Source organism: Piliocolobus tephrosceles, chromosome 14, assembly GCF_002776525.5.
Source record: "Piliocolobus tephrosceles isolate RC106 chromosome 14, ASM277652v3, whole genome shotgun sequence".
NCBI classification, from domain to species: Eukaryota; Metazoa; Chordata; class Mammalia; order Primates; family Cercopithecidae; genus Piliocolobus; species Piliocolobus tephrosceles.
In genome coordinates this window covers 104,384,850-104,408,697 of record NC_045447.1, presented here as the reverse complement: position 1 = coordinate 104,408,697, position 23,848 = coordinate 104,384,850, and the positions used below count along the sequence as shown (strand labels likewise).

General features: G+C 38.1%; 1 protein-coding gene across 10 annotated transcripts in view; it reads left to right on the top strand.

Annotated features, from left to right (window-relative positions):
* Window positions 1–23,848, top strand: part of DIRAS2 (DIRAS family GTPase 2) — a 157,466-nt gene that overhangs the window by 94,271 nt on the left and 39,347 nt on the right. For 2 of the 10 annotated variants that reach the window (XR_002727031.3, XR_002727027.3), the window contains one exon: window positions 1,558–2,263. The exons of 6 other annotated variants lie outside the window; for them this stretch is intronic. The gene's annotated coding sequence lies outside the window, so the exon portion shown is untranslated. Of the gene's footprint in view, window positions 1–739; window positions 835–1,557; window positions 2,266–2,531; window positions 2,611–23,848 lie in introns of those variants that run through there. 2 more of the 10 variants (XR_002727029.3, XM_023195269.3) reach the window with 2 other exon arrangements.

Genomic DNA, 23,848 nt, shown 5'->3' with positions numbered 1-23,848 from the left:
TATATTGGTACAAGTAATTGCTTGTATAATGTAACTGGATTAAATTCAGTATGGCCTTTTTCACTAGGTGTGTTTGTACACCCTTACAACGTGCTATAAAGAGGCCACAAAAAAGTAAACTTCTCTCTCTACATTGTTCAGGAGCTATGCAGATTTATGGATGAACAAACCTGACTGACCCCTGCTTAAATGCAACTAGTGGCCCTCTTCTCAGCCCCTGAGGGTCTATATTCGGTCTGTGGAGAACATGCATATTCCATTCTGCCTCCTTGTTGGTTTGGATCTTGTTATTTGGCCTCGATTGCTCCTGCCTTTTGAATAGCTTCCCCTGAAAATTCTCATGATAGCTTTTATAATTGGAGGCCCAAACGACCCATAACTGAAATTAGCACTAGCCTTGAAATAGACAAAGATAAGCTAGTTTCCACTGAGGAAAGATCCCAGTGGGATTCCCAGAGGCTCACTCTTGGTGTTAGTGAGGTACCATTTGTATGGAATTTAAAGCTAATTCATAAATTGGGAAAAACATTGGATTTTGTAGCCAACCAGACCTCCCAGGGTTTCAGGCAGGTAGAAGCTACTCTTCAGAAGGTAGATGACAACATACCTATTCAACAAAAACACTTAATGAAACATCATGCAGCCTTAGATCTTCTTTTTGCTCAAGGTGGAGGCCTGTGTTTGGTGATAAACAAAACTGAATGTTGTATTTACTTCTCCCCTTATTTTGTTACTACAGAAAGCTTAATTTAAAAGGTGGATGATACTGCTGTTTCCTTAGACACTGCCACCAAATAGATTAAAGAAACCTCTCAAGAGAAAGGAACCCATGAGGTATTTATAGGAGCAACTAACAGTTGGTTTGTAGGCATCCTTAGGGGTGGGTGGCAAGCTTGGGTTTTCCAAGTGTCTCTAATCTTCATATTTCTCCTATTAGGTTTCCCAATCATAATAACTTGGAAACCTACTAGAATGAAAATGAATACCTCTTTAAATCAGGCTACCTCACAGTGAACTATGGTCCTTAATTGCTATCACACTCCAAATGAGGACTGTGGCCAATTAGACCCTAATGCTGTTGAACTGCCTATATTGTCTGAACTTGGTTACTTTGGTTTGGTTCATTTCATAAGAACTATCATTAAAGAGTATGCCTTGGGATTTTGATATTATCCTCATGATAGTCATAATCATAGTCCCCCGGTACACTGTATCCTCTCCAGTCTTAGGTGTTTTGTGGCCAGGCTCAGTGGCTCACGCCTATAATCCTTGCACTTTGGGAAGCCAAGGCGGGCGGATCACCTGAGGTCAAGAATTCGAGACCAGCCTGGCCAACATGGTGAAACCCCATCTCTACTAAAAATACAAACATTTGCCAGGCATGGTGGTGGGCACCTGTAATCCCAGCTACTCAGGGGACTGAGGCAGAATAATTGCTTGAACCCAGGAGGCCGAGGGTGCAGTGAGCTGAGATCAGGCCACTGCACTCCAGCCTAGGTGATAGAGTGAGACTCCATCTCAAAATAATAATAATAACAACGAAAATTTTATATGCAGTCATCCATTGAGAGTTGAATGGGCTCACTCCAACTGGGTCAGCAAGTACATAAAGAATCATTCAGCTGGTATAAAGTGTGAATTCCACATTGACGCCAAAGAAGACCTGTGAAGCACCATACTAAAACTAAAGAAGACCTGTGAATTCCACACTGAGACCAAATAAGTCTTTATGATGGTGACAGAGAGTGGCATCAATGCCTAAAGTTTTGGCCAATCTCTCTAAATTGAGAGGGTGACCAAAAGGAAGGAAGTGTTAAAGTGAACTAAATATGGCCTGAGAAGGACTCCGTACTTCTATATTTGAGTCCTTGTGGATGAACCGTAACCTAATTGGACTGGTAGATAAGACTGAAAACCTAACTTAGGAGAATGCATCTGTAACAATGGCTGAATCTTGGCCAATCCCAGCGGCCATACTTCAACCAATTATACACTGCTGAGTGTTCACACTGTGTTCAAATAAGGCAAACGCCAACCTGTTTGCAAAAGTCAGCTGTTTCTGTACCTCACTTCTGATTTCTGTATGTCACTTTCCCTTTTTATCTATAAATTTGTTCTAACCACGGGATATCGCTGGAGTCTCTCTGAATCTGTTGTGATTCTGGAGGCTTCCTGATTCATGAACTGTTTTTATTATTTTGCTCAATTAAACTCTGTTAAATTTGATTTGCCTAAAGTTTTCTTTTAACAGATCCTACACTACCTTTAGTCCTTCTCTTGGTTAATTGATTATCGTTAAAAAATTGATTAAGCCTCTGTTTGAACTTAAACTTAAGATAGGTCTGACAATGTCTCCTGACTCCATTCAAGAGCAGGAAAGATTCCAAAGATTCTCATCTTTTCTCCCCATTACAACTGCAGTTTAGTTAATTACATGATTCTCTTAGTTTATTCAGTGTTGTTATAAAGGACTACCTGAGACTTGGTAATTTATGAAGTAATGATGTTTTATTTGTCTTGTACTTCTGCAGGCTGTACAGGAAGCATGGTGCCAGCATCTGCTTGGCTTCTGGTGACAGCCACAGGCTATTTCCATACTCACGGTGGCAGGTAAAGGGAGCCAGCCGGTGTGCAGCTCACACGGGGAGAGAGGAAGCAAGAGAGAAAGAAGAGAGGTGTCAGGCTCTTTTGAACCATTAGCTCTCACTGGAATGAGTGGAGTAAGAACTCGCTGGCCCACAGGGAGGGCATTAGTCTATTCATGAGTAATCTGTCCCCATGGCCCAAACCCTTCTTATTAGGCCTCACCTGCAAAATTGAGGATCAAATTTCAACATGAGGTTTTGAGGGGACAACATCCAAACTATAGCAATAATGCTTTTTTGTTGTTTTTTTTAATTTTTGTAATTTGTGTTATTTTATAACATTTACACGTCATTTTGCAACCGTAGTTCCCGTACATTTTAGCTTGAGTTCTATTGCCCAGTGTTCTTACAGATTTCCTGTTGGCCTCTTGGTTTTCTGAAGTTCTTTTTGTTCCCATCCCCCACTCAAGAAGGATTTGTGTTAGCTAGTATTTGGCTTTTTCTTTGTGTAAAACTTTGGTTAGTGTCATTTTATTTTTGTGAATTAAAGATAGGTAGTCTAGGGTAACATTCTGGATCTAACTGTTATTTTCCTAAAACTTCTCTATACTGAGTTCTCATTTCCTTTCTTGAATTTCGCTGGGGAAAGTCTGCAGCTAGTCTGCAAGCCTGAGTTCCTTCATCCCAGGTAGCTTTGACTTTGCAGGAGGGAGAAAGCTTGTATATTATTCAGATAATTCAATTGTTTCTTTACATTTAAAAGGCTATTACTACTAACAGTTCATGTTCCAGGTTAATTATTCTGTGTCTACCTTGGCTGTGACATGTTGTATCCTTTAAATATGTAGATTTAGATTGTTTCAGGCAATTTAAAATTACATCTTTAATACTTGTCATTTTCTGTTCAACTTTTCTAGGGATATTTATTATTCCTATGTTAGTATTCTATTGTCTATCTTCCAGATATATACTTTTGTCTATTTATTGGTGGACATGCATTCAGTGGTAAGAAAAATAAAACCAACGGAAAATGACTAAATATGATAAAATACATAGCTGCCCCAAAGATTTTTATAAATTCTTTTTGCAAATTGCATTCACGATTGTGTCCTCTCTGCTCTTCATTCTTTCTTCCTGCAGTAGCAGGGCCAATGGCTGCCTGAACTCCTTCTTACCCTTTTAGTATAGCCCAGGGAAGATCTATCAGTGGCTGGAGAAATTAAATTTAGAAGGGGAAGGTCTCAGGTGAAGAGAGGGCTGATCTTGCAGAAGTGAACCCTCTCTTCACTTTCCCATGTGTACCCCTCAGTACAGCCCAATGTATCCTCAAACTCATTGTAACTGTGGAGGAAACAGAAGGGAGACCCTCTATTTTTCTCCCAGGGCCTAAGTTGTAAAAGACAATTTCAATAATATCACAAATTCAAAATATTAAGTCACACATGGTTTTCAAATCATTGTTTGTCTGGGATGCTATATTGAAATTCTGAATGCATTATAATTTAGAAACAGCTTGATGAACACCATTTATTATAATGGTAGTACATTGTGTACAATATGTTCACTATTAGGCTCATTACTCTGATACATATTAGTGAGTTGAACTGGCAGTCTCACCAACTTAGAAATGAACTTTGGTAGCACAGTTCAATCAAATGCTAGACAAGACCTGTATATCTGGATACTCAGAAAGAGCGTAAGCATTGGTTTCAGCAACTAGTATAGGTGCTGGAGTCAAGCAACATAAAACTGGTAGTTTAGGTCCACTTTTCCATCTTTGCAAGCATATTTATGAAGGTAAGCATTTAATTTTTAGAGCTGTTTTAAAATCAAATGCTGCTGAAAGGAGTGACATTAGCAAAATTGCAGACTAGGAAGCTCCAAGCTGTCATTCTTACATGGAACGTCAAAAAACAATGAGAAATGGGCTGAACTAACCTTATAAGAGCTCTGGAAAACAGCAAAAGGTCTGTAGTATCCAAGAAAACACCCAAACAAGAAAGAGCCTCATTCAAAATGATAGAAAACTGTGTGTCATTTTTATGTACGCTTTTCCCATTTCCTTTTTTAGCACAGAATTGTCTTGGTCTGGAGGAGGTAGGACCCAGTTCCCAATTCCATCACTCAAACCAGAGAGAGCAAAGCAGACCTCACTTGCAATGTTCTGAACTGTCTGGGGGCTGTTGAAAGAACTGGTCTCTGTATTGTTTAACTCAGATCTCAGATGAGGAAGGCAGACAGAACTGCTTGTGAAAGCTTCAGAAAGACTCCCAAATGCCTGGGGTGGGAGATGACAGTAGAGATATACAATAGACCATTTAAGATCTTATCAAGATACAAGTATTTCTGGTAAGTTAAGTACCTGGGGAAAATACAAATATCAGTTTTGTTATAATTTTGGTTTGTAACTCAACTTTTTATTTTCTTCAGAATTAAAAGAAGCAAGGATAAGATTTATTGGGATATTAGGATTTTCAAAAGCCATGTATACTGGAGAAAGCAAGACATATGCCCATGTACAATACAATTCAGAAAAAGATGTGGGAAAACCTTGAGCTTTCAATTCAGGCTAATCCTTAGGCTCAGAGCACAACCAGTGAAGCAGTCATGGACTGCCCTAGCAAAGAGTCAGTCTGTGAAGACTTAGAGAAGTGCCTGATTTTTGTTTTTGTTTTTCAAATGTTCAATTTTTAATAAAATATTACAAGTCATATAAAGTAATAGAAAAATATGGCCTACTCAATGAAAGAAAATAAATTAACAGGAACTGTCCATGAAGAAGCATAGATATTGACCTTACTAGAAAAGACTTTAAAACAACTGCACTTGAATATGCTCAAAGAGCTGAAAAGAGTAAAAAGAACTAAGGAAAATCAGGAAAATGAAATACAAACTAATAGAATATTAGCAAAGAGATGTGAATTATAAAAAGAAACCAAACAGAAATTCTGAGGCTAAAAATACAATTATTTAATTAAAAATTTACTAGAGTGACTTAACAAAAGATTTGAGTAAGCATAAGAAAGAATCAGGGAGCCAGGTACAGTGGTTGACACCTGTAATCCCAGCAATTTGGGAGGCTGAGGCAGGTGGATCACTTGAGGTCAGGAGTTCAAGACCAGCCTGGGCAACATAGTGAAACCCCATCTCTACTAAAAATACAAAAAATTAGCCAGGCATGGTGTTGGGCACCTGTAATCCCAGCTACTCAGGAGGCTGAGGCAGGAGAATCGCTTGAACCTTGGAGGCAGAGGTTGCATTGAGCTGAGATTGCACCACTGCACTCCAGCCTGGGCAACAGAGACTCCATCTTAAAAAAAAATTTAAAAAAAGGGAAAGAATCAGTAAATGTGAAGACAGGAAAATTGAAATTATTGAATCTGAGAAGTAGAAACAAACAAAAAATAGAAGAAAAGTAAACAGAGCCTAAGGGATTTGTGGTGTACCATCAAGCTGACCAATGTACACATTGGGTGAGTTTTAGAGGAGGAGAGAGAAAAATGGCAGAGAGTTATTTCAAAACATATTAACTGTAAAGTTTCTAAATTTAATGAAAGATGTGAATCTACAAATCAAAGTTTCTCAATAAACTTCACGTAGAATAAATTTAATGAGACCCACACTATGACTAATTATAATCAATCTATCAAAAGCCACAAAGAGAGAATCTTGAAAATGGCAAGAGAAAAGTTAAATGTCATGTTCAAGTGATACTCAATAGGATTATTAATAAATTTCTCAGCAGAAACCCTGTAGGCCAGAAAAAATTGGGAAGATACATTAAGTGCTGAAAGAAAAGCACCTGGCAACTGAGAATTATGTACTGAGCAAACTTGTCCTTCATAAATGAGATCATTATTAAAAAATTCCCAGATAAATCAATGGCAGCATTGATTATCACTGAATCTGTCCTGTAAGACAGTCTAAAGGGAGTTCTCAAAGTTAAAATGGAAGGACACTAGATAGTAAAGCAAAACCTTTCAAAGATGTAAAGATCCCTAGTAAGTTAAGTACCTCGGGAAATATAATAACCAGTTTTGTTGTAAATTTGGTTTGTAACTCAACTTTGTGTTTTCTTCAGAATTAAAAGACAAATGCATAAAAATAAGAATAAATATATACCAGTGTGTCTACCATGTATAAATTTATAATGTATGGTAGCAATAGCATGGTGAAAAAGCGACTGTAGAGGAGTAGAGTTTTGTATGTGATTGAAGTTAAGTCAGTATTAGTTAGATTGTTATAAATTTAGGATATTCTATTTAATCCCATGACAACCAAAAGAAAATATCTATGGAAAATACGGGGAATTACATGGACGGACAACTGGAAGCAGCTAATGTGCATCGATGTCATGAAGAGGAACGGAAGGGGCAAGTAAATACAGCACCTTCAACTGAAACATCCAGGGACTCTCATTAGGACTAATTGAGGAAACAACTCAACCCACAGAGAAGTGAGAAAAGCAAGGCAAGGCAATGGCCCACCCAGGAGTGACATGGAGCCAAGGGAAGCTCCCTCACCCAGAGAAGTGGTGAGTGAATGTGCAACCCCAGGGTCCCACACTTGTTCCATAGATCTTTGCAACCCTTGGGTCAAGAGATCCCCTTGTGAACCTACTCCACCCGTACTATCAGTTTGATACACAGAGCTATGTGGAATCTCACAGAGCAGCCACTCAGGCATGCACAGAGACCCAGGAGCTTTAGATACTCTGGCATTTTAGGCATCTCAGCAAAAGTAGCTGCAACTCTGGAAAAGTGGGAGGTTAGACCCCCGTAATACTCCTAAGAAAGAGGCTGAATCCAGGAGACTGAGCAGTGATGGTCTGTGGGCCCCACTTCCATGGTACCTCACAGGATAAAACCTACTAGCTTGGAATTTCAGCCAGCAACTGATAGCAGCATTGTGCCTCCTTGGGATGGAGCTACTGCGGGGATGGCTGGAAGGGGTGCCACTTCTGCTGTTGGGCCACTTGGCTATTACATCCTTCAGGCTTTGGAGAGTCCCAGCTGACCGGGGCAAAAGGGATCCTGCAGCACAGCACAGCTGCTCCTCTAAGACATGGCCAGACTGCTTCTTTAGGTGGGTCTCCAATGGTATTCCTCCTCACTGGGCAGGACCTCCCAAATGGGGCCTCCAGCCACTCCCACCAATGTTCTCTGGCCAACAGAGATTTGAAAACTCCCTGGGACAGAGCTTTCAGAGGGAAGGGCAGGTCAACATCTTGGCTGTTAGGGTGACTTAGCCATTCCAGCCTTCAGGCTTTGGAGAGCCCAAACCAACCAGGGGTGGAAGTGATACCCTAGCACAGCACAGCTGCCCTGTGAAAACATGCCCAGACTGCTTTTATAAGTGAGTTCCTGATCCCGTTCTTCGTCACCAGCCATCGCTCAGTTCAGTCAGCCCAGGGTGCAGGGTCCGTGCTGTGGGTCCAAGCCAGGGGTTCCCTGCGTGGTGATGAGCAGTGGGGGGTGTGTGGGACCCATGGGAGGCAGACTGACCTCCTCTCCTTGGGCTGACTGCAGCCTGTTGGAGGTGTGGATAAGGCACTTAGGGTCTTTTCACCAGGTGGAGCCTTCCAATCAGGGTCTCTGCCTACTCCCACCAGTGTTCTCCAGCTGACAGAGGATTCAGACCTCCCTGGGATGGAGCTCCCAGAGGGAGGGGGAGGCTGCAATCTTTGCTGTTTGGGTGACTTAGGCATTCCAGCCTTTGGGCTTTGGAGTACTGGAAGCATTACCCCAGCACAGCACAGCTGCCCTATAAAAACATGGCCAGGCTGCTTTTATAAGCAGATCGCTAATCCCATTCCTCATCACCAGCAATCACTCAGTACAATCAGCCCAGGATGCAGGGTCTGTACTGTGGGCCCAAGCCAGGAGTTCCCTGGCTGGTGATGAGCAGTGGGGTGTGTGTGAGACCCCAGGGAAACAGACTAGTGTCCTCTCCCTGGGTCAACTGCACCTTGTTGGAGGTGTGAATAAGGCACTTAGAGTCTTTCCCTCCACATTCCCTCCCCATATATAATATAATATGTAATAGCAGCTTCCCCTGAGCCCATGACAACTTCTCACATCACTTTGCTAACATGTGTCTGCATGAGCGGGTTTTGCTTTACTTGCCCCATCAGCATGCAGGAGTGCACTGTGCCCCACAAGCCCCACCAACCACCATTGCGGATGGAGCCTTGGTGGGCACAGAGCCAGCAAGACCTGCTTCTGCCAGCACCCAGCTCTTGTGCTCATGCTGTGCAGAAAACAAGGAACCCTCCCAGGCCCTGAGTAATTAATCTTGCTTGTGGGACACAGAGAAGGCACCCAGACCTGCACTAGCCAGCACCCCACCCCAAATCAATATCACCTCCAGTGCAACAGCACAGTCTCCTCCAGCAGGGGCCCCCTGTTCTCCCTGCAGCTGCCTTACCTCTGTCACTGTGGTGATGACTGCATGGTGGCAAGCACTCCTGCATCTGCGAGCACTCGGCTGCAGCTGCCACTCCTTGGTCTCCTCAGTGCAGTAGGTCCAAACCTTAAGGAGCAAGAGAACAAAGTTAGGGCCCAACACAAATTCCCTGGAGTTAGAGCATGCAGTCCAGAAGTTAGGAGCTGAACACTGTGTCCTTAAAATCCTCCAGAAATGAAGCCAGTTGACTGAATCTACCTTATACCACAATCTAACCCTCAAGGTCACCAAAGGAGAAAAGGAAAAAAAACGATTCAAAGGTCAACAGCCTGAAAGATTGAAGGTAGATAAGCACACAAAAATGAGAAAGAATACGTGCAATTACACTGAAAACTCAAAAAGCCAGAGCACCTTCTTTCCTCCAAATGACTGCATCACCTCTCCAGCAAGGTTTTCAAACTGGGCCGAGGCCGAGATGGCTGAAATGACAGAAGTAGAATTCAGACTATGGATAGAAACAGAGTTCACTGAACTACAAGAGTATATTATAACCTAATTCAAGGACACTAAAAATTATGATGAAATATTGCAGGATCTGACAGACAAAATAGCCAGTATAAAGAAGAATATAACTGACCTGATAGAGCTGAAAAGCACACTATAAGAATTTCATGATGTAATCACAAGTATTAATAGCAGAATAGACCAAGTGGGGAAAAGGGTCTCAGGCTTGAAGACTGCCTTCCTGAAATAAGACAGGCAGACAAGAATAGAAAAGAAAAAAATGAAAAGGAATAAATAAAACCTCCAAGAATTATGGAATTATGTAAAGAAACCAAATCTACAACTGACTGGTGTACCTGAAAGAGATGGGGAGAATAGAACTAACTTGGAAAACATATTTCAGGATATCAACCATGAAAATTTCCCTAACTTAGCTAGAGAGGCCAATATTCAAATTCAGAAAATGCAGAGAACCCCAGTAAGATACTTTACAATAAGATCATCCTCAAGACACATACTCATCAGATTCTCCAAGGCTGAAATAAAAGAAAAAATGTTAAAAGCAGCTAGTGAGAAAGGTTAGGTTACTTACAAAGGGAAGCCCATCAGACTAACAGCAGACCTCTCAACCCTACAAGCCAGAAGAGATTGGGGGGGTCAATATTCAACGTTCTTAAAGGAATGAAATTCCAACCCAGAATTGCATATCCAGTCGAGCTAAGCTTCATAAATGAAGGAGAAATAAGATCCTTTTCAGACAAGCAAATGCTAAAGGAATTTGTTACCACCAGACCTGCCTTAAAAGAGCTTCCAAAGGAAGCACTAAATACGGAAAGGAAAGACCATTAACAGCCACTACAAAAACACACTGAAGTACACAGACCAGCGACACTATAAAGCAACCACATAAATAGGTCTGAGAAATAACCAACCAGTTAACATCATAACAGGATCAAATCCACACATATCAATACTGACCTTAAATATAAATGGGCTATGCCTCCACTAAAAGGCACAGGGTGGCAAGCTGGATAAAGAAACAAGACACATTTGTATGCTGTCTTCAAAAGACCCGTCTCACATGCAATGACACATATAGGCTCAAAATAAATGGATGGAGAGAAACCTATCAAACAAATGGAAAACAGAGAAAGCAAGGGTTGCATTCCTAGTTTCTGACAAAACACACTTTAAACCAACAAAGATCAAAAAAGACCAAAAAAGGGCATTACATAATGGTAAAGGGTTCAATTCAATAAGAAAATCTAACTACCCTAAATGTATATGTATTCAGGAGCACCTAGATTCATAAAGCAGGTTCTCAGAAACCTTCAAAGAGACTTAGACTCCCACACAGTAATAGTTGGAGACTTTAACACCCCACTGACAATACTAGACAGATCATCAAGACGGAAAATTAACAAAGGTATTTAGGACCTGAACTAAGCACTGGATCTACATGGACCTAATAGATATATACAGAACTCTTCCTGCAAAAACAACAGAATATACATTCCTCATCACCACATGGCACATACTCTAAAATTGATCACATAATCAGAAGTGAAACACTCCTTGGTAAATGCAAAATAACAGAAATAATAACAAACAGTCTGTCAGTCCACAGCACAATCAAATTAGAATCAAGACTAAGAAATTCACTGAAAAGTATAAAATTACATGGAAATTGAATAGCCTGCTCCTGAATGACTTTTTGGTAAATAATGAAATTAAGGCAGAAATCAAGAAGTTATTTGCAACTAATGAGAACAAAGATACAATGTACCAGAAGCTCTGGGACACAGCTAAGGCAGTGTTAAGAGGGAAATTTATAGCACTAAATGCCCACATTAAAATGTTAGAAAGATCTCAAGTTAACACCCTAACATCACAACTAAAAGAACTATAGAACCAAGAGCAAACAAGGCTCAAACCTGTCAGAAGACAAGAAATAACCAAAGTCAGAGCTGAAGTGAAAGAAATAGAGACATGAAAAATCATTCAAAAAATCAACAATTCCAGGAGCCATTTTTTTGAAACAAATTACTAAAAGAGACAGACCACTAGCTAGACTAATAGAGAAGAAAAGAGAGAAGATTCAAATAAACACAACCAGAAATGACAAGAGGGATATTACCAGTGACCCCACAGAAATACAAACAACTATCAGGTAATACTATAAACACCTTTATGTACATAAACTAGAAAATATAGAAGAAATGGATAAGTTCCTGGACAAATACACCCTCCCAAGACTGAACCAGGAAGGAATTGAATCACTGAACAGACCAATAATGAGCTCTGAAATTGAGGCAGTAGTAAATAGCCTATCAACCAAAAAAAGCACAGAACCAGATGATTCACAACTGAATTCTACCAGATGTACAAAGAAGAATTGGTACCAGTCCTACTGAAACTATTCTACAATATTGAGGAGGAGGGACTTTCTATAACTCATTTTATGAGGCCAGCATCATCCTCATACTAAAACCAGGCAGAGATACAACAACAACAAAAAAAGAAAACTTCAGGCCAATATCCATGATGATCATTGATGCAGAAATTCTTAACAAAACACTGGCAAATCAAATTCAACAGCACATCAAAAAGCTTATCCACCACAATCAAATAGGCTTTATCTCTGGGATGCAAGTTTGGTTCAACATACACAAATCAATAAATGTAATTTATCACATAAACAGAACTAAAGACAAAACCCACATGATTATCTCAATAGATGCCGAGAAGGTTGTTGATAAATTCAACATCCAATCATATTAAAAACTCTCAATAAACTAGGTATTGAAGAAACATACCTCAAAATAATACGAGTCATCTATTACAAACCCACAGCCAACATCATACAGAATAGGCAAAAGCTGGAACAATTTCCCTTAAAAACTGGCATGAGACAAGGATGCCCTCTCTCATCACTCCTATTCAACATAGTGTTGGAAGTTCTGGCTGGGGCAATCAGGCAAGAGAAATAAATAAAGGGAATCCAAACAAAAATTTAAGAAGTCAAACTATCCTGTTTGCAGATGACATAATCCTATATCTAGAAAATCCTATTATTTCAACCCAAAAAGCTTCTTAAGCTGATAGACAACTTTAGCAAAGTCTCAGGATACAGAATCAATATGCAAAACTTCCTAGCATTCCTATACACCAACAGTCAAGCCAAGAGCCAAACTGGGAATGAACTCACATTCACAATTGTCACAAAAAGAATAAAATATCTAGAAATACAGCTACTAAGGGAGGTGAAAGATCCGCACCATAAGAACTACAACCCACTTCTCAAAGAAATCAGAGATGATGTAAACTGGAAAACATTCCATGATCACAGATAGGGAGAATCAGTATCATTAAAATGGCCATACTTCCCAAAGCAATTTATGGATTCAATGCTACGCCTATTAAACTACCGTTGACATTCTTTACAGAACTAGAAAAAAACTATTTTAAAATTCATATGGAACCAAAAGAAGGCCAAGTAGCCAGGACAAACCTAAGCAAAAAGAACAAAGCTGGAGGCATCATGTTACTTGATTTCAAACTATACTACAGGACTACAGTATCCAAAACAGCATGATACTGATATAGAAACAAACACATAGACCACCGAAACAGCATAGAGAACAAAGAAATCTGACCACAAAGCTATAACTATCTGATCTTTGACAAACCTGACCAAAGCAAGCAATGCGGAAATGATTCCCTGTTTAATAAATGATGCTGAGATAACTAGCTAGCCATATGTAGAAGATTAAAATTAGACCACTTCCTTATGCCTTATACATAAATTAACTCACGATAGATTAAAGACTTAAATGCAAAATCCAAAACTATAGAAACCCTGAAAAACAACCAAGGCAATACCATTCAGGACACAGGCACAGACAAAGATTTCATAATGAAGACGCCAAAAGCAATTTCAACAAAAGCAAAAACTGACAACTGGGATCTAATTAAACCAGAGAGCTTCTGCACGGAAAAAGAAACTATCAATAGAGAGTAAACAGGCAACCTACAGAATGGGAGAAAATTTTTGCAAACTATGCATCCAACAAACGTCTAATATCCAGCACCTATAAAGAACTTACACAAATTTACAAAAAAATTAACAACCCCATTAAAAAGTAGGCAAAGGACATGAATAGACGCTTCTCAAAAGAAGATGTACATGTGGCCAATAAATATATGAAAGAAGCTCAATATCACTGAGCATTATAGAAATGCAAATCAAAACCACAATGAGATAACATCTCAGTGAGTCAGAATGAGTCAGACTGGCTATTATTAAAAAGACAAAAAATAACAGATGCTGGACAGGTTGTGAAGAGAAAGAATGCTTATACACTGTCAGTGGGAATGAAAATAAGTTCAGCCATTATGGAAGACAGTGTGGCAATTCCTCAAAGACCTAAAGACAGAAATACCATTCAATCTGGCAATCCCATTACTAGGTATATACCCAAAGGAATGTAACTTGTTCTATTACAAAGACTCATGCACATGTATGTTCATGGCAACACTATTCACAATAGCAAAGACATGAACTCAACCAAATGCCCATCAATGATTGACTGGATAAAGACAATGTGGTACATATGCACCATAGAATGCTATGCAGCCATAAAAAGAATGAGATCATGTCCTTTGCAGACACATGGAAGGATTTCGAAGCCATTATTTTTGGCAAACTAACACAGGAACAGAACATCAAATACCACATGTCCTCACTTACAAGTGAGAGCTAAATGATGAGAACACATGAACACATAGAGGAGAACAACAGACACTGGGGCCTATCAGAGGTTGGAGAGTGGGAGGAGGGAAAGGATCAGGAAAAGTAACTAAAATAACTAATGGGTACTAGGCTTAATACTTGGGTGATGAAATAATCTGTACAACAAACCCCCAAGACACAAATTTACCTATGTCCCAAACCTGCACATGTAGACCTGAACTTAAAATAAAAGTTAAAAGAAGAAAATACACAAAAAGAAAAAAAAAATAAGTAAAATATATCACTACAAAGAGTAAACACTAATAAAGGCAGTAATGAAGAGAATGACAGACAAAAGGACTGTAAGACATATTAAACTCAAATAACAAAATGGTAAAATTAAGTTGTCTCAAGCGCAAATATAAAATATGCCCTAGGATAGACCATGTGTTAGGTCACAAAACAAACCTTATTAATTAAAAAAATTTTAAGTATACAAAGTATCTTTTCTGATAAAAATGGAGTGAAACTGTAAAAGAATAATAGAAGTAAACCTGAAAAATCCATGAATTTGTAAGAACTACAGACTCTTAAATTGTATCAAAGAAGAAATCAAAAGGTACATTAGAGGGGATGAGGGAAGAAAATGGTAGCTAGAAGACAGGACTAACATTTAGCTTCCACTTGGACAGACACACAGCATGTGGAGACTCACATTGTAAACTTTTGCTCCAAGAACCATCATGGAACATACCAGGAAGGCTATAACAATTCATAGATCCTTTGAAAGAAGCAGCGTCCTGCTGCAAACTCTGTGAGACAGCCAAAAAACTGTGAATTCCCTAAGTGTGAGAGGGGGAAATGTCTGCCTCTGAACAATATCTGCCCTGGGGAATCTGACAATCCAGATTACAGGAGAATGATTTCACCTTACCTAGAGCTGAAACAGAGTTCAGGAGTTCAAGACCAGCCTGGCCAACATGGTGAAACCCCGTCTCTACTAAAAATACGAAATTAGCTGTACATGGTGGCTTGTGCCTGTAATCCTAGCTACTCGGGAGCCTGAGGCAGGAGAATTGCTTGAACCCAGGATGCGGAGGTTGCGGTGAGCCAAGATCATACCATTGCACTCCAGCCTGGGCAACAAGAGCAAAATGCCCTCTAAAAACAAACAAGCAAACAAAAAAACAACAACAACAACAAAAAAAACTAATAGGAGGAAACATATAAATACATCCTTGTAATCTTGAATTAAGCAATGATCTCTTGGGTACAACACCAAAACAGGCAACAAAAATGTAGATAAATTGGATTTCATAAAAATGAAAAACTTACTTGTAACCAGATTATACAAAGAAATCCTGCAACTCAATGACAAGAAAATTGTCAATAAAAGGGCAAAGAACTTGAACAGACACTTCTACAAGTAAGATGTGTAAATGGCCATTAAGCACATGAAAAGATGTTTGACATCACTAATAATTAGGGAAATACAAACCAAAACTGCAAATCACATTTGTTAGGACAGCTAATATAAAAAACAAAACAGAAAATAATAAGCGATGTCAACAATGTAGAGAACAGTGGGTAGGGCATGTCAAATGGTGTAGCTACTGCAGAAAATAATATGGTAGTTCCTCAAAAAATCAAACAGAATTTCCATATAATCCAACAATTCTACTTTCGAATATCTACCCAGAAGAATTGAAAGCAGGGACTTAAAAAGATACTTGTACACCAGTGTTCATAAAAGCATGCCTATGAACACGATAGCTAAAGGTGGAAACAACCCAAATGTTCATTGACAGGTAACTGGATAAGTGAATGGGTTGTGCACATATGATGGAGTATTACTCAGATGTAAATCATTCTTGTTTCTATTTTTACTTTTATTTGTTTTTTATTTTGAGATGGAGTGTCGCTCTGTTGCCCAGGCTGGAGTGCAGTGGCGCAGTCTCGGCTCACTGCAACCTCCACCTCCCTGGTTCAAGCAATTCCCCTGCCTCAGCCTCCCGAGTAGTTGGGATTACAGGTGCACGCTACCATGCCCAGCTAATTTTTTTGCATTTTTAGTAGAGATGGGATTTCACCATGTTGGCCAGACTGGTCTTGAATTCCTGATCTCAGGCAATCCGCCCGCCTCAGCCTCCCAAAGTGCTGGGATTGCAGGCGTGAACCACCTCTCCGATCAAGTAATTCTTATTCATACTATAATATGGATAAACCTTAAAAACGTAAAGTGAAATAATCCAGACACAGAAAAAACTATGGTTGCGCTTATATGAGGTATTTAGAATAGTCAGGTTCACAGAGACAGAAAATAGAAAAGGGGATGGGGAAAGGGGAAATACGGAGTTATTATTTAATGGGTACAGAGTTTCAGTTTGGGATAATAATAAAGGTCTGGAGATGGATAGTGGTAATGGTTTTGAAACAATGAGAGTGTACCTAATTCAACTTAATTGTACACTTGAAAATAGTTAAAATAGTATATCATATATATAAAATACATATACTATATACATTATATATAGTATAATATAAAATTTTATATTATGTATGTTTTACCACAATCAAAATATTTTTTAAAGTTCATGCTAAATTTAATACACTATCTCTTTGAACATTGTCAAAATAACAGATTCCTCATCACAATCTCTAGAATAATATTCAAGAAATATATAGCCAGTGCATTTAGTAGGAAAACTAATTTTCCTTAGTGCATTTCTTATTTGATTCAAGTAGCTTTCATAAACTAACTCCTTAATCTTACTGTCACACTGGTGCCATCCCATCTCACGAAGGCTGCCTCCTTGAGAACAGATGCATTCGGGGCAGTTCTTCCATGCCCTCCTTGCCTACCTGTCAGAATTGAAATTTTTACTTCCAGCATCCTCTTTGGTTATGATTACACTTACTTTTTTTCTCCAACTACATTTCATCATTTTAACTGCTTACTTAGGGTTTTGTTTTGTTTGTTTGTTTTCGAAGCAGTGTCTTGGTCTGTCACACAGGCTGGAGTGCAGTGGTGAGATCCCGGCTGACTGCAACATCTGCCTCCTGGGTTCAAGAGGTCCTTCCACCTCAATATCCCAAGCAGCTGGGGCTACAGGCATGTGCTACCATGCCCAGCTAATTTTTTGTATTTTTTTTTTTTTTTTGTAGAGGTGGAGTCTCACCATGTTGCCCACGCTGGTCTCAAACTCCTGGACTCAAGAAATCGGCCTGCTTCTGCTTCACAAAGTGTTAGGATTACAGTAATTAGGTTTTTTTTTTTTTTTTAAAGAAAATTCCTTAATGTTAAAAAATTATACAGTAGAGAGTGAACATCTAGAGTGTCCAAATCCTTCCAACTAGTTTTAGTTGTACCAGGATCTGTGTAGCAAGGCATGAACTTGAGAATACATTTGTGCTCTCCCATCTCTGGCCATCAAACCTTGGACAGTCTACTTCCTTAAGTATCAATTCTCCCTAACTTCTGTGCTCTGTCACTGCCTCAGTTCAGCCCTTCATCTCTCCCCTCTGCGATTCCTGATGTCTCACCTGACTTGTCTGTCTGTCTCTAGTCTCTTCCCTTCCTAATCCACTTCAGAGTTCCAGCAAGCCCAGAAAACAATCAGTAGAAATTAGATCAAGTTGCCAGCAGCCTTCCGAAAAGAGATCTTTGAAAATATACATATATTTCCATAACAAGAACTAGTAAAAAGATGGATAAGATATGTTAAAGAAATGTTTCTTTTCACAAAGAGAGAGATGGGAAAGAAGGGCCAATGCAATTAGAATATCTGGGTGGGGTGGAAGCGACAGTATTAACAAGGTCATGGTGCAAAACAGTGACAAATTAAATTATACCAAATGCAAGAAGACATCAAATGGCACTCTCCTCAATTTCTAGTCTCCCTTTGCTTTGGGTCCAAATTCACCTTGATGTCCCTTGGACTGTGGGAAGCATATGTTTTCTGTTCTGCTCCTCCCCACTGAGAGTTTTACAGAGCCAGGCCCCTAGCGGGACGCAGCTAGCAGGAGTTCCATGCAGCCTGTGATTGGGCAGGCAAATCTCTAAACTCAAGAGTTCAGTAGTATAACATTAAGCTCACTTGTCTGAAGATATGACATATTTGGTAATATCAGCCTTAAATGATGATAGCGCTATTTTGTTCTCAGCTTCACTTCTGTATATGCTTTCAAAAAATTGTAAAATACACGTAACATAAAATTCACCACTTTAACCATGTTTAGATGTACAGCTCAGTGGCATTAAGTACATTAATATTGTTGCACAGCTATTGCCACCATTCGTTTCTAGAACTCGTCATCTTGCAAAACTGACACTCTGTCCCCATCAAACTCTAACTTTTTGCTCCCCCTTCACCCAATCCCTGGCGACCACAATTCTGTTTTCTGTCTTTATGAATTTGACTATTCTAGACCCTTCATGCAAGTGGAATCACACAGTATTTGTGCGATTGGCTTTTGTGATTGGCTTGTTTCACTTACCTTAATGTTCTCAAGGCTCATCCATGTTGTAGCATGTGGCAGAATTTCCTCTTTTTGGGAAGATTAATAATAGTTCATTATATATCTATACCACATTTTGTTCATCCATTCATCTGTCAATGGACATTTGAATTTTTCCCACATTTTGGCTATTGCGAATAATGCTGCTATGGACATTGGTGTACAAATATATCGAATATATGTTCGAGTTGCTGCTTTCAATTTTTTGAGTATGTATCCAGAAGTGGAATTGCAAGATCATATGGGAAATCTATGTTGAAGTTTTTGAGGAACCATCATACTGTTTTCCAGAGTGGCTGCATCATTTTACATTTCCAGCAACAGTTCCCCATACTCTCACCAACAGTTGTTATTTTCTGTTTTCTATTTAGGTATGTATGTATGTATTTATTTATTTATTGAGACAGAGTCTCGCTCTGTCACCCAGGCTGCAGTGCAGTGGCGTGTTCTCGGCTCACTGCAACCTCTGCCTCCCGGGTTCTAGCTATTATCCTGCCTCAGCCTCCCGAATTGCTGGGATTATAGGCGCCCGTCACCACGCCTGGTGAATTTTTGTACTTTTAGTAGAGACAGGGTTTCACCATGTTGGCTAGCCTGATCTTGAATTCCTTACCTCAGGTGATCCACCTGCCTCGGCCTCCCAGAGTGCTGGGATTACAGGTGTGAGCCACTGTGCCCCTCTGTTTTTTTTTTTTTTTTTTTTAATTAGCCATCCTAATGGATGTGAAGGTATTTTCATTTCATTTTGATTTGCATTTCCTTAATGATGAGTGATATTGAGCATCTTTTCATATGCTTATTGACCATTTATGTATCTTCCTTGGAGAAATGTCTATTCAAGTTCTTTGCACATTTCTCCATCATTTGTTATTATTGTTCAGGTGTGGAAGTTCTTTAGATTTTGGATATTAATCCCTTATCAGATGTATAATTTGCAAATATTCTCTCCCATTCTGTGTGTTGCCTTTTTACTCTGTTGATTGTGTCCTGATGCATGGAGATTTTAATTATGATGCAATCCATCTATCCATTTTTCATTTTGTTGCCTGTTCTGTTGATGTGATATGTTTTGGTGTCATTGCTAAATTTAATGTCATAACACTTTTTCTTAATTTTTTCAAATATTTCTTCTGTTCCTGTCTCTCTTTCTTCTTCTGGTATTCCCATTATGCGTAGAGTATACTTTTTGTGCCGTCCCACCGTCCTTGGCTATTCAGTTTTGTTTATTTCAAGCTTTGTTTTCTTCACTTGTTGGTTTTGGAAGCTTCTGTTGTCATGTCTTCAAGCTCTGGTATTCTGTCCTCAACTGTGTCCTTTCTACTAATGAACTCATGAATAGTACTCTTTGCTTCTGCTACAGTTTTTTTTTTTAACCTCCAATTTTTTTTTTTTTTTTTAGTTATTCCTTAGGATTTTCATCTCTCTGCTTATACTGCCTATCTGCTTTTGCATGTTGTCTACTTTGCCCATTAGAGCCATTAGCATATTAATTACAGTTGTTTTAAATGCCCTGTCTAATAATTCCAACCTCCTTGGTGAGTGTTTTTATCATGAAAGGGTGTTAAATTTCATCACATGCATTTTTTTTTTTTTTTTGCATCAATTGTGTTGATTACATGTGTTTTTCCTTCTTCATTCTAGTTATGTGGTGGATTACATTGATTGGTTGATTTTCATGTGTTGAATCATCCTTGCATTGCAGAAATACATCCTACTTTGACATGGTGTATAACTTTTTATGTATTGGTGAATTGTATTTGCTAGCACTTTGTTGATATTTTTGCATCAATATTCATATAGAATATTGGTCAGTAGACTTCTTATAGTGTCTTTAACTGACTTTGGTATCAGGGTAGCGCTGGCCTCATACAATTTTTTACATGACTGAGAAGAATTGGCTGTTAAGTATTTGTTAAGTTTTTGCTTACTGATCAAATCTCCCCATTGGTCATAGGTATATATAGATTTCCTGTTTCTTCATGTTTCTGTCTTATTAGGCTGTGTTTCTAGGAATTCATTAATTTATCTTGGTTATCTGATTTCTTGGCATAGAGTTGTTTATAGTACATTTTTATAATCCTTTGTATTTCTATAATATTAATAGTAATGTCTTTTCTTTCATTTCTGAATTCAGTAATTTGAGTCTTCTTATTTTTAAAATTTATCAATCTAGTTAAAGGTTTGTCAATTTTTTTTTATCTTTTCAGAAAGTTCTTGGTTTTGTTAACTTTCTATGGTTTCTCTCTTCTCTATTTGGTTGATCTCTGGTCTAATTTTTACTATTCCCTTTATTCTGCTAGCTTTGGGTTTAGTGTGTTCTTCTTTTTCTAGTTCTTTAAGGCATGATATGGTTTGGCTGTGTTCCCACCTGAATCTCATCTTGAATTGTAGCTACCATAATTCCCACCTGTTGTGGGAGGGACCTGGTGTAGGTAATTGAATCATGGGGCAGGTGCTGTTCTTGTGCTAGTGAATAAGTCTCATGAGATCTGATGGTTTTATAAAGGGGAGTTCCCCTGCAAACACTCTCTTGCTGCCACCATGTAAGATGTGACTTTGCTCCTCATTTGCCTTCAGCCGTGATTGTGAGGTCTCCCCAGCCATGTGGAACTGTGAGTCAATTAAGCCTCTTTTCCTTATAAATTACTGAGTTTTGGGCATGTCTTTATTAGCAGTGTGAGAACACATTAATACAAGGCATAAAGTTTAGGTTGTTAATTTGAGATATTTTTTCACTTTTAATATAAGCACTTACAGCTATAAATTTCCCTTAGCACTGTTTTTATTGCATCTCAAAACTTTTGAGATGTTGTAATTTTATTTTCGTATATGTTAGCTATTTTATAATTTCTCTTGTGATTTTTTTTCTTTGATCCACTGGTTTTTGTTTTGGGGATTTTCAAGTTTTCCTTCTGCCATTGATTTCTAGTTTCATTCCTTTGTGAACATAAAAGATACTTTTATGGATTTCAATCAACATTTAAAAAAATATTGAGATTCATTTTGTGACCTAATATATAATCTAGCAGAGAAATTTGCATGTGTACTTTAAATTCTGCTCATGTTCAGTGGAGTGCTATATATGTGTTTGTTGTGTTTGTTAGTTCCAGTTGTTTTGCAGTGTATTCACTCTTTGCTTTTTTATTAATCTTTCATTTAGTTGTTCTATTTTTTTATTTAAAACGGAATATTGATGTCTCCTACTATTACTGTAGAGTTGTCTATTTTTCCCTTAATGTTTGTTTTTTATATTTTGGAGCTCTGATGTTTGGTGCATATATTTTTATAATTGTTATATTTTCTTAATAAATTGAATTTTATCGTTATATCATATATTTATCTCTTATAACATTCTTCGACTTGAAGTCCATTTTTCTAATTTTAGTATAGCCCCCTCCACTCTCTTGGTTACTATTTTCATGGGACATCTTTTTTCCTTATTTCACTTTGAACTCATGCATGTCCTTAGGCCTGAAGTGAATATTTTGTAGCTAGCATATAGTTGTGTCTTATTTTTCTGCATATTCTGTCAATCTATGCTTTTTGATTGGAGAGTTTAAAGTAATTATTGATGATATAAAACTTACTATTACCCCTTTATTTTTTTCTATGTGTATGACAGGTTTTTTGGGGGCCCTCATTTTCTTCCTACTGCCCTCCTTTGTTTTCAGTTGATATTTTTGTAGCAGAATATTTTCCTTTTTTTCTCATTTTCTTTTGTGCATATTTTACAGATATTTTCTTTGTGCTTACCAGGGGATTACGTATAACATCCTAAAGTTATAAAAATCTATATCAAATGTGTAACAACTTAACTTCAATTGTGTACAACAAAAAAAGCCCTCTAGTCATTTACAGCTCTGCCCTCTCTTTGTATTATTAAATGTCATGAATTACATCTTTATTTATTTTATATCTATTATATACAGTACTCATTAATATAGATTTATAATTATGTTATGCTTTTGTCTTTTAAATTACATAAAATAGTAAGTGGAGTCAAGAACCAAAATTATAATAATAGTATTAATTTTTTTCCCTCAGTTATTTACCTTTACCAAAGATTTCTAAAATTTTGTATGGCTTCAAGTTACTGTCTCGCATCCTTTAATTTCAACTTGAAGAATTTCCTTTATGATTTCTTTTGGGGTAGGTCTAGTGATAATAGACTCACTCAGTTTTTGTTTACCTTGGAATGTCTTAATTTCTGCTTCATTTTTGAAAGACAGTTTCGGGAGATACAGAGTTTTTGTTGATAGTTGTTTTATGTTTAGGACTTTAAATACATCATCCTACTGCCTCCTGGCCTGCAAAGTTTCTGCTGAGAAATCTGAGAATCTTATTGGGGATCCATTGTACATAACATGTTGCTTTTCTCTTGCTACTTTCAACATTCTTTGTCTTCGACTTTCAACAGTTTCACATCTTTGGATTTAGTCTACTTGGAGCTCATTGTCATTCTTGCATTTATATATCCATGTCTTTCTTCAAATTTGGGAAGTTAGGACTTTTTTTTTTTTTTTGCCTCCTTTTTTCTTCTGAAGTTCCTCTAATGTATATATTGGTCTGCTTGATGGTGCCTCATAAATCCCTTAGGCTCTGTTCACTTTTCTTCATTTTTTTTTTCTTTTTGTTCTTGAGACTTGATATCATAAAATGATCTGTCTTCAAGTGTGCTGAATCTTTTTTCCACTTGCTAAAAATCTGCTGTTGAAGCCTTCTGGTAAATTTTTTAATTCAGTAATTGTATTTTTTAGCTCCCAAGTTTTGATTTAGTTTTTTAAAATAATCTCTTTACTGATATTCTAATTTTGTTCATATATCTTTTTTTTCTGATTTCCTTTAGTTCTTTGTCCATGTTTTCTTTGGCTCTTTGAGTATGTATAGAACAGTCTTTGTCTAGTAAGTTTTTGTCTAGTAAGTTCGAAGCCAGTGTTTCTTTAGAATCTGTTTTTACAGATTTATTTTGTTCCTGTGAATGGGCCATATTTTCCTGTTTCATTGTATCCTTTGTGAACTTTTTTGAAAATTGGGCATTTGAATAAAAATAGCCACACTGCAGACTTTGCAGACTGCCTCTGTGCAGGATAGATCCTTATTAATC